Genomic DNA, 10,585 nt, shown 5'->3' on the forward strand with positions numbered 1-10,585 from the left:
AAGGACATAGGTAATTATGTACCAAATCTCATAAATTCTTATCATGTTCTTTATTACTGTATTTTTATTATTAGTTTCTACATTACTTTAGTTTTGATTATATATTTAATAGCAATAATTGTAGTATTGGTGTTTGGCACAAGTGGGGTACCCAACACAACAAAAAATACTTTGTAGAATCAAGTAAGTGATTTAAACGAGATTATTGAGACGTTTACAAATAGACAATAAAGTCTAAATGTTCTTTTGAGAAAACAAATATATGTTTTTGAGAAAAGTGATTTAGGTTTTAATCTAACTTTTAAGTGAAAAAGTTAAGAATTCCTTTGGAAAACCTCCCAATATTAATCTTCTTCACAAGATGTATTTTTGTAATAAAAAGGGTTATACAAAAAGAAATTGTTGTACAAAATGGAAAATAAAGTGAAATAAGTATGGATATCTAAATATAGATTACATGATCATACTAACCTTTGTGGACCCAACCGAGCCAGGTTACCAAAAGCAAAATAGTGTTGCACTTATTAATTTTTATGTCCCCTTGCTCAACAAATATTTTGAAATTGAATTAGAAGTTACGTGTGAGAAATACGAATATAATAATACTAGCAGCATCTAAGATAAATGTTATTACCTTTCATGTGTCTCTTCAAATGTGCATTTTGTTAATATAGCAAACATCTTCAACCATAATCCAAAATTATGTTTCTATTAATCGACTACAATATTAAAAATTCATTGAAAATTGTATATCCAAGACAATTTTGCCTAAGTTAGATTTTCATATAAGATATATTCGAGAAGCTTTCTTTGTATTTTCAAACATATATGTTCTACACAATTTGTCAAAAAATGAGAGTATCATTCAACAAAACAAATTTAAGAAGCATATCAAACATTAAAATTGAAATTTAAGAGGTTATTTGGTATTATTTCTATTTTACTTTGTATTTTCATTGCTCTCTAGTAAAGAAATAGCTAATGATAGCATTTTTATTTTATTTTTTGAGTTTTCTATTTTTATTCTCAATTTTCACCAAAAAAAAAAACTAAAAATTGAATTTTATTAGAGTTTTTTAAGTGCCTATTATGTGATGTGCCTCACAAAAGCTGTCACTACTTCACCCTTGATTTAATCCTAAGAAGTTTAGAGTTTAGGCACAATAGCCCTACAATGTAGGTGTACTGTGTGTGAGAAAACCTTTTGAGCAATTAAGCAATTAACAATAAAATAATCACCACACTATTAGATCAAACAAAGAGAAACAAATTAATGATTACTTGATGATTAAGGCTAGATAACCCATAATTAACCATTGGCTCAACTCTAAAAACTTCCTAATAAGGTCATCGAGTTGATGCAATGTCTTCGATTGCACGGTGAGGTGTTCAATGAGTGAAAAATTAGAAATCAATGAATTATATGTAGAGTTTTAATTGTGTGGGGGTTATAATAAGGATGTTTGGATTCATCACCCATATTTTTATACCCTAGATGTGATTAATCATCCAATTATTCTACCAAGTTTAGGTATATTGTTCATAGGTCAACTTAGTCAGACTAAAACGGTGGGAATTAGTTTCTGTTATTAGCATATGAGTTTAGGAGTACAATTACACAGAGGAAGGTTTTGAAGATGGTAGCAACCCCCATAAGCCCCCATTCCATCCATGACACTCAATTAGTACATGGGTTATGCTCTACAAAATATTTAAATTTCAATTTAGTTTACTACCCGACAATATTATTGGCAGAATAAATAAAGATCTCCCTCACCTCGAAAGTATCCTTTAGCACATCACTATAGCACTATCAGATAGGCTTTGTTATCGGACTAATTAAGAATAGCTAATAGAAGTATCCTTTAGGTCATCACTATGACATTTAGTGGATTCATCAAATTAATTGATTAATACTTAGAAAAATAATTATGCATATAAAATTTTATTTACCAAACAAGGTCTCTTCAACACACTAAGGGCGGCCCTCATGTCTTGTGTTGTGTTTTTGCATCTTCATCTTTTTTCTTTGGCCCAATTTTGGAATGTTTAATGCGTTAAATTGGATCTTCCTAGCACTTGAGAGCCAATGTGAATATTTTTCAAGCCTCTCTAGTGCTCTTAGATTGGCTCGTTAATTTTCTGTTAATTTTAGCGTTCATTTCGGTCATTAGGTTTTTCCTAATTTTTTATGGACCGTCCAAACTCTAATTTTTAGGTTAACCTATTTTTGATATTATTTTTTAGAATTTTCTTCTTTTTTTTTTTTTTTCAATTTTTATGTGACTTTTATGGAATTTGGTTTCATTTTTTTCTCAAAATTTATTTATTAAATTTAAAATTGTACTGTATTTTCTTACTTTTTTATTTTGGAGGATTTTTTTTTTCACATTTTGAATTATTTTAGAATTTTTGCATGAATTTTGAATTTTTCCCAAAATTTCCTTCAATTTTTATTTTTTGTATTAGGATGTATTTTCTTTATATGAATTTGTTTTGTTTAAAAATATTACTATATTGTTGTTTTATTTATTTATTTTTATGATTTTTGTAACAATAATAATACTAATACTAATTATGAGGAGGATGTAGTAGGAATTTCCTCCTTTTATTGGCTTTTTATAGTTATTTTGATTTTTAAATAATCATAATACTGGTAATAACAACAACACCAAGAACAAAAATAGTAATGGCTAATTTTATTTTATTTTATTTTACAAAGCCTTACTTTTAAAAAAAAAAAAAAAATTATCTTCTTGGTTTTTTTTTTTTTTTCATTTCATTTATTTAAATTTTCTATCGTAACAATAATAGTAATAATAATAAAAACAATGACAATAACGGTAACACATTAAACCTTTTTTTTTCTTCTCAAAAAGTGGGGTTTTCCTCTTCTACTTCTTTTTTAGTGTTTGTAGTAGCACCATCAGTAGTAACAATAGTAGTATACTACTATGTTGTGCGAATGAATGCATAGTAAAAAATCTGAATCACACAATGCAACAACTAATAGTGAAATATATAAAAAACACAATCACGTAGATTATATGAAAGCAATAAAATAATGACATGAAGAATTACATAGTTCGGTAATGTATATATCCACGAGAGCAAATGATAGTGAATTTTTTATTATCTTGTGTCCAAAAACATATAGTTACATCATACAACATGTACATATAACACTCCCAGAGGTTCCCCCCCAAAACTCAACATATACAACTTCCCAATTCAAAATTCGAAAGTCAGCACTGGGTAAGCAAGCAAAATTATCGACGGTTTCAAACATACCGTCGACGGTTTAAAGTAGAGACCAAACAGTCAATGTAACAATGCAAATCGGCCGACTATTTCTTCTGCACTTGGAAAAAATCGTCGACGGTTTCGGCAAACCGTCGCTGGTTTCTTCCTGCAAGCTACCTTCATTATTTGTTACCATGTTTTCTTCACTATTACAAAAATCTTCACATTGGCGAATATACACCCCTTTGGAGAAGCCCGAAAACATAACTTGTTGCTCCACTTAAGACAATAGGTTGGGACCGCCTCCCGTCTAGCAACTGAAGAGATTAAGCAAGTCCAAGCAATACTTGAACTTATCTGTGGAAACAAGTTTTGTTAAAATGTCTGTTACATTCTTAGAAGTGTAAACTTTCTCAAGCACAAGTTCACAAGAAGAAACCAAAACTCTCGGATCCTATGAAACCTTACATCTTTGTGCTTGGTTCTCACATGATACACTTGGTTTTTCACCAAATAGATGACACTTTGAGTATCACAATGCAACTGAACTCCACTTGTTAAACACCCCACTCCTTGACTAAACGTATAAGCCACAATGCTTCCTTGACAGCTTCGATGACTGTCATATACTCTGCCTCAGTTGTTGATAATGCAACCAAAGACTATACCATGGACCTCCAACAAATAGGTCCTCCCACAAGGGTGAACACTTGTTGTAGAATTCCTGTCATCCAAGTCCCCTTCATAGTCTGCATCCACATATCCCACAACTGATGGATCACTCTATTGTCTGCCGAACATGATTCCAAAGTGAGAAGTACCTGTAAGTATCTGAAAATCCATTTGATGACATCCAATGCTATCTACCTGAATTTGAAAGAAACTCACCACACTGACAGCTTGTGCCAAGTCCAATTTTGTACATACCATGACATACATTAAACACCTCACTACACTAGCATAGGGGACCTTTGACATGTCACAGATATCATCATCTGTCCTTGGGCATTGAGCAATAGACAATTTAAAGTGATTCACTAACGGTGTACTTACCGGCTTTGCATTAACCATGCTAAACCCCTCCAACACATTCTCTATATAGCAACCCTAAGATAAACACAATCTCCTTGTAACTCTGTCCTTGCAAATCTCCATCCCAAGAATCTTTTTGACTGCATCCAAATCTTTCATGTCAAACTCTTTACTCAACAGAGTTTTTAACTGATTTACTCCAGTCATATCCTTCGCAGCAATCAGCATTTCATCAACATAAAGCAACAAAAAAAAAAAAAAAAAGAATCATCATAAATACTCCTCACATATACACAATAATCATACTCACACCTCCGATAGCCAATCTGGATCATGTAGGAGTTAAAATGTTTGTACCACTACCTCAGAGGCTGCTTTAGCCCATAAAGTGACTTCCTCAGTTCACAAACCAAGTGCTCCTGTCCAGGTTGACTAAACATTTTTGGTTGTACTAAGTAAATTAGCTCCTCCAAATCACTATGGAGAAATGTTGTCTTTACATCCATCTGCTCCAAATGCATATCGTAATGTGCCACCAATCCGAACACTACCCTGATGGAAGTGTTCTGACCATAGGGAAAAAGATTTCATCATAATCAACTCCTTTCTTTTACGAGTAACCCTTTTCTACTAACCGAGCCTTGAACTTCTCTCCTTCCTTTTCTGATACTGTTTCTTTCTTCCTATACACTCATTTGCATCCTATTGCCCTCTTCCATTCTAGAAGCTCCACCAACTCCCACATCTGGTTCTTATGCAATGACTCCATCTCGTCCACCATAGTATCCATGTTGACTTTTTAAGTCTGATCCCTATTTTGATTATGACAAACCACAATATTTCATATGTATGGTAAGTGTATGGACATATTTACTTTTCTAAGAACGGATGACAAATGAGAAATGGAAGCCGAGAAGCACTTAAACAAGCACATCATTCGGCACAATCAATGCTATTGCAAAGGAGCAGAGCATGAAGTTCTTTTGCTTTTATTTCAAGTTGTATTGTATTGCGTTATATTTTCTTTGGGTCTGTAATAATCATATGGTCTGTAATAATCTGCATATCATGCATAATAGGTATTTATGCTCAAGATACCTTAAAATGACCATAGGAACCATCACCTCTCAAACTTAAATGACACATGCTTATTCACACAGGGTTGATGTGGCACAGAGGCCAAAATGGACTTAAACACACATTATTAATTGGTCTAGGTTGACCGAGACCTAGGCAATATGAAATACCTCGGTCGACCAAACTAGCTAGAGGTCAACAGTTGACCAAGGTCCGGGCGACCAAACCTAATTTGAACTGATTGTCCATGGTCAACCGAACGCTCAAAGTAACTTTTCCCACTGTCCTCGGGCGACCAAACTCTAAGTTCAAAATCACCCTAGGTGACCGAATTATGAAGTTCGACATACTGAACCATTCATCGGGCGACCGAACCTCGAGCGTTTGCAAAATCACCTTGGCCCAGCCACCCGAACTTTCCCTCGGGCACCCGAACTTGAAAAAGTAACTTTTCTATCTGTGTCTGTTTGAGCGACCGGCCCTAAGGATCGAGCAATCGAAACTCTCGGGTTGCCTTATTTTTAGCATAGTTAATTAATGGTAATTGGGATTAATTTTTAATTAAACTTTTTCAAAATCCCCAATAGGTCCCTCAACGGTCAAAATTTGAGGAAAATCTATTTATACCCCCTCATTTGCCTTGATTAGCAAGTAGATTAGTAAAAGTAATTAGCAAAAATTCTCTCAAATATTTTATATTTCTTTTGCTATATACTCAATATTCCAAGCATATTTTTTATATACTCTCTTACATATTTATTAACAAATATCATTTTGAAATGGAGAGTTTGTTTTTTTAGTTCTCCTAACTTGCAAATCAATTGCAAGGTGTAGGAAGATTTGATTGTGTTATTGTGCATCATTCAAAATAATTTTCCTTGGCAAAATACTCTCACAATACCATGCGTATTGAAAATATTTTTGAGAGTAATTGCTTGTGTGATTTTCCCACAATATTTCACATATAAATATTTGTTTGGGAAAATGGTGTTTTTGGCTTCTAAGTCTTGGCATCCTTATTGCTAGATTCGAAAGCTTGCATACGTCTTTTGATAAATCTATTACAAGCTTAAACCCTAAGTATCTGCTGTGACTATATTTGATAAAATATTTGGGTGATACTTGATTAGGGTTTCGAGGTAACCTTGAATATTCACTTGTTGAATATATTATCTTGAATTAAATTTTCAAGATTTCATTTGAGCATTAAATACTATTATCTGTGAGTGCATTAGCTATTGTTTGTGCATATCGGTACATATTTTCTTAGTTGAGAAGCATTTGAATTGTACGCAATTTTATATTCATCGTTGTATTCTAGGCGTGGCCTGAAAGGGTGTTGATCTAATCTGTAAGGATCGGTTGTAATTCAGGTGTGGCTTGAGGTGGGTCTTCTCCACCCCTTTAAGGAGAGGTTGTAAAGGTTGAGGTCAGCCCTGATAATTTGATCTGATGTTGTAAACGGTGCCCCTCCATCCGTTAAGTGAGCAATAGTGGTAATCCTCGGGCTTGCGAGCCGAGGTGGGGACGTAGGCAGTATTGGCCAAACCCCGATTACATATTGTGTGTGCACTTTTCATTTTTGCAATTTATTTACTACACATGTATGTTATTTTCAATTGACTGTGAATGCTGTGCATGATTTAATTTTCACACATTATATTTATCTGTGCATTTGGGATTGCAAAGACAGACCCTAGGTTGTGAAATATTGTTGTTTATATAAATTGACATAGGAAAGTTAAAATTTTCAATTCACCCCCCTCTTGGGAATACAGCAATTCCAACAATTCTATCTAATTTTCTTTTGGTTGTGTACCCCCTCTTTAAAAGTTGTAGGATTCATGTGACTAGTAATGAGAGCATAAGACACCAGATCATCGAATCCATATCTAGGCGGTGGCCTGATAGTGCGTTTGGGTCTGTGTATAGCGATACTATGATCCTACTAGTTTCTTGAGCTATAACTCCCAGCATTCTGAACATTTTCATCACTGCCTTGAGTCTCTAACTCCACTTGCACCATATGATCATTTTTGCTCCAGTTTTTTGGAATATGTTTCTCTTCATCTTCCTCCTAAGTACGCTGCACCATGGCTTTCTCATCGAAAAATGCAACGTCTAGACTTAGCATCAAGCTTTGATCTCTCCTCACTAGAAATATGCACATAGGCTAGACAACACAACACTCTCAAACCGGAGTAGTCTACCACATTACTTGTCCACACCTCCTCTGCAACTTTCCCATCTAGTAATGCCTTTGGCGATCAGTTAACCAAGAAACATGTCATACTCACTGCGTCATTTTAGAAATTCTTTGTAAGTCATGCATTCAACCTGAGACATTAAGCCCTTTCAATTAGAGTTCGGTTCATCTTTTCTGCCACACCATTCTACTGTGGTGTTCGACGTACTGTGAAATGTCCTTTTATGCCATGTTGCTCACAAAACTCCATGAACCTCAAATTAGCGTACTTGATTCCATTGTCTAACCTGAGGCATTTAATTCTCTTCCCGATCTAGTTTTCCACCTCAGCTTTCCACAATTTAAGCTTGAAAAATGTCTTTGACTTGTGCCGCATGAAGTACACCTACACCTTTCATGAGTAATCATCAATAAAATTCACAAAGTACATATGTCCACCCCATGATGCTACTCTCATCGTTCCCCAAACATCCAAATGAATGTAGTAAAGAATAACCTCCGTCTTGTGAGTGGTTGTTTTGAACTACACCCTAATTTGTTTTCCAAGAACACAATATTTACAAGAATTCAGCCTACATGTTTTGACACCATTAAAAAGATTCCTCTAATGAAGTTCCTTCATCCTATGCTCACCCATATGCCCTAACCGCTCACAAAGTAGTATTATCTAACTTAGAATCTGCAACTGCAACTCCACCTACAATTGTAGTACCTAGCAGTGCATAGATATTTCCCTCTAACTTCTCCCCCTTCATCGCTGTTAGCACGCCTTTACCTTTATTACTCCACTTTTAGACTTGTAACTAAATCCGTTACAATCCAAAGTGCACAATGAAATTAAATTCTTCCATAGATCTGGTATGTGCCTAACATCACATAATGTTCTCACAACACTATTATAAACTTTAATTCTGACGTTTCTTATTCCAACAATTTTGTAAAGGCATTTTTATCTCAAGAAGAACCTAACAATATTCATGATGCAATAGAAGATGAATCTTGGGTATTATCAATGCAGTAAGGGTTAAATCAGTTTGAAAGAAACAAAGTTTGGACCTTACTTCCTATGCCAGATGATCACACCATCATAGGAACCAAATGGGTTTATTAGAATAAGAAGGATGAAAATGGAGTGGTAGTTCGTAACAAAGCTAGGTTAGAGGTACAAGGCTATAATCAGGAAGAAGGAATAGATTTTGAGGAAACATATGTGCCAATTGCAAGGATGAAAGCCATTCGCATGTTACTAGCTTATGCATCCTTTAAGGATTCTAATTAAATGACTACATAAATGAGGAAGTTTATATTAAGCAACATCCTAGTTTTGAAAGTCATAAATATCCCAACCATGTTTTCAAGCTATCCGATGCCTTGTACGGTTTAAAGCAAGCTCCTAGAGTTTCATATGAGAGGCTAAGTGGTTTTCTCCTGAACAATGGTTTCTTAAGAGGAAAAATTGATACTACCTTATTCATCAAAGCCAAAAATGAAAGCATGCTTCTTGTCCAATTATATGTTGATGACGTCAAATTTGGTGCTACCAATGAGGAGATATGCAATGAGTTTGCCAAATGCATGCAAGAGGAATTTGAAATGAGCATAATGGGAGAACTCACTTTCTTTCTTGGGCTTCAAATCAAACAATCTAAACATAGCACATTCATTAACCAATCAAAATATGTAAAATACCTACTTAAGAAATTTAACTTGGAAGATGGCAAAGTGTTGGGGGCTCCTATGAGTCCTTCCACCAAGCTTGACAAAGATGAGTAAGGTATACCAATAGATGTTAAGCTTCACCAAGTTATGATTGGAAGTCTGCTATATTTAACAGCTAGCAGACTGGATATAATGTTCAATGTGTGCATGTGCGCAAGGTTTCAAGTTGCACAAAAAAAATCACACTTAATTGCTTTTAAATGAATACTTAGATACCTGATTGGCACCATCGACTTAGGTTTATGGTATCCTAAATTCACTGCGATTGACATAATCAACTACTTCGACACAGACTTTACTGGGAGCAAAGTTGATCGAAAAAGCAAGAATGGAACATGTCATTTCTTAAGTCAAACTCTTGTTTCTTTGTTTTTCAAAAAACAAAACTTGGTGACCCTATCCATGGCCGAGGCTGAATACGTACCTGCCAGGAGTTTTTGTGCCCAAGCCTTATATATGAAACAACAACTTACAAATTATAAACCGCACTATGATAGAGTACCAAACAAATGCGATAATACTAGTGTCATCAATATCTCCAAAAATCTAATATCACATTCGCGAACTAAGCACATTGAATTAGATATCACTTTATTCGTGATCATGTGCAAAAAGGAGATATAACACTTGAATTTGTATGCACCGATGAGCACTTGAATTTGTGCTTTAATTATGTTCACATGAATGATATTTTGAGAAAGCACAATGACCGATGCAAAGTGGAAGCCATGTAGCATTCAAGATCATACTACTTGGCAAATTTATTTTACTATTTAATTTGACTGTTTCTAATTTTAAAAATTATTTTCATTTAGATTTTCATTTAGCTTTCTATTGGTTAATTTTAAGGGACCCTTTTTTAATATTTGAGGATTTTTAGGATAATTTTTATCTTTTCAAAAATATTTTTATTATTTTTTCTTTTATTTTATTATATTTTTAGCCTTTATAAATTGTTTAAAAAATCATAAAAATTGTATAAAATTCCTAAAAAATATGAAAAATTTCCTTGAGAGGTTTTTGTTTTGTTTTAAGAGTTTCAAAGCGTGTAAAGCTTGTTTTCATCATAATTTGAGTATAAGAGCAAAAGACATGAGCCTCAGCGACACCTAATACCTTGTTTTGTGTGCATTTATCGATTTGGGAATGTTGGAATGATTAAATTGTGCCCACATGTAGTGGAGAAAACTTTTATGAGGTTTGTTTAGAGAGGTTCCTATTAGCTTGAATTGCATATGTGCCCTTTATAAAATAAGTAGTTGTTTGGCTATAATGTGATTGAGGCTTGGTGTGAAATAATGCTTGAGT

This window comes from Malania oleifera, chromosome 9 (genome assembly GCF_029873635.1).
Source record: "Malania oleifera isolate guangnan ecotype guangnan chromosome 9, ASM2987363v1, whole genome shotgun sequence".
NCBI lineage: Eukaryota > Viridiplantae > Streptophyta > Magnoliopsida > Santalales > Ximeniaceae > Malania > Malania oleifera.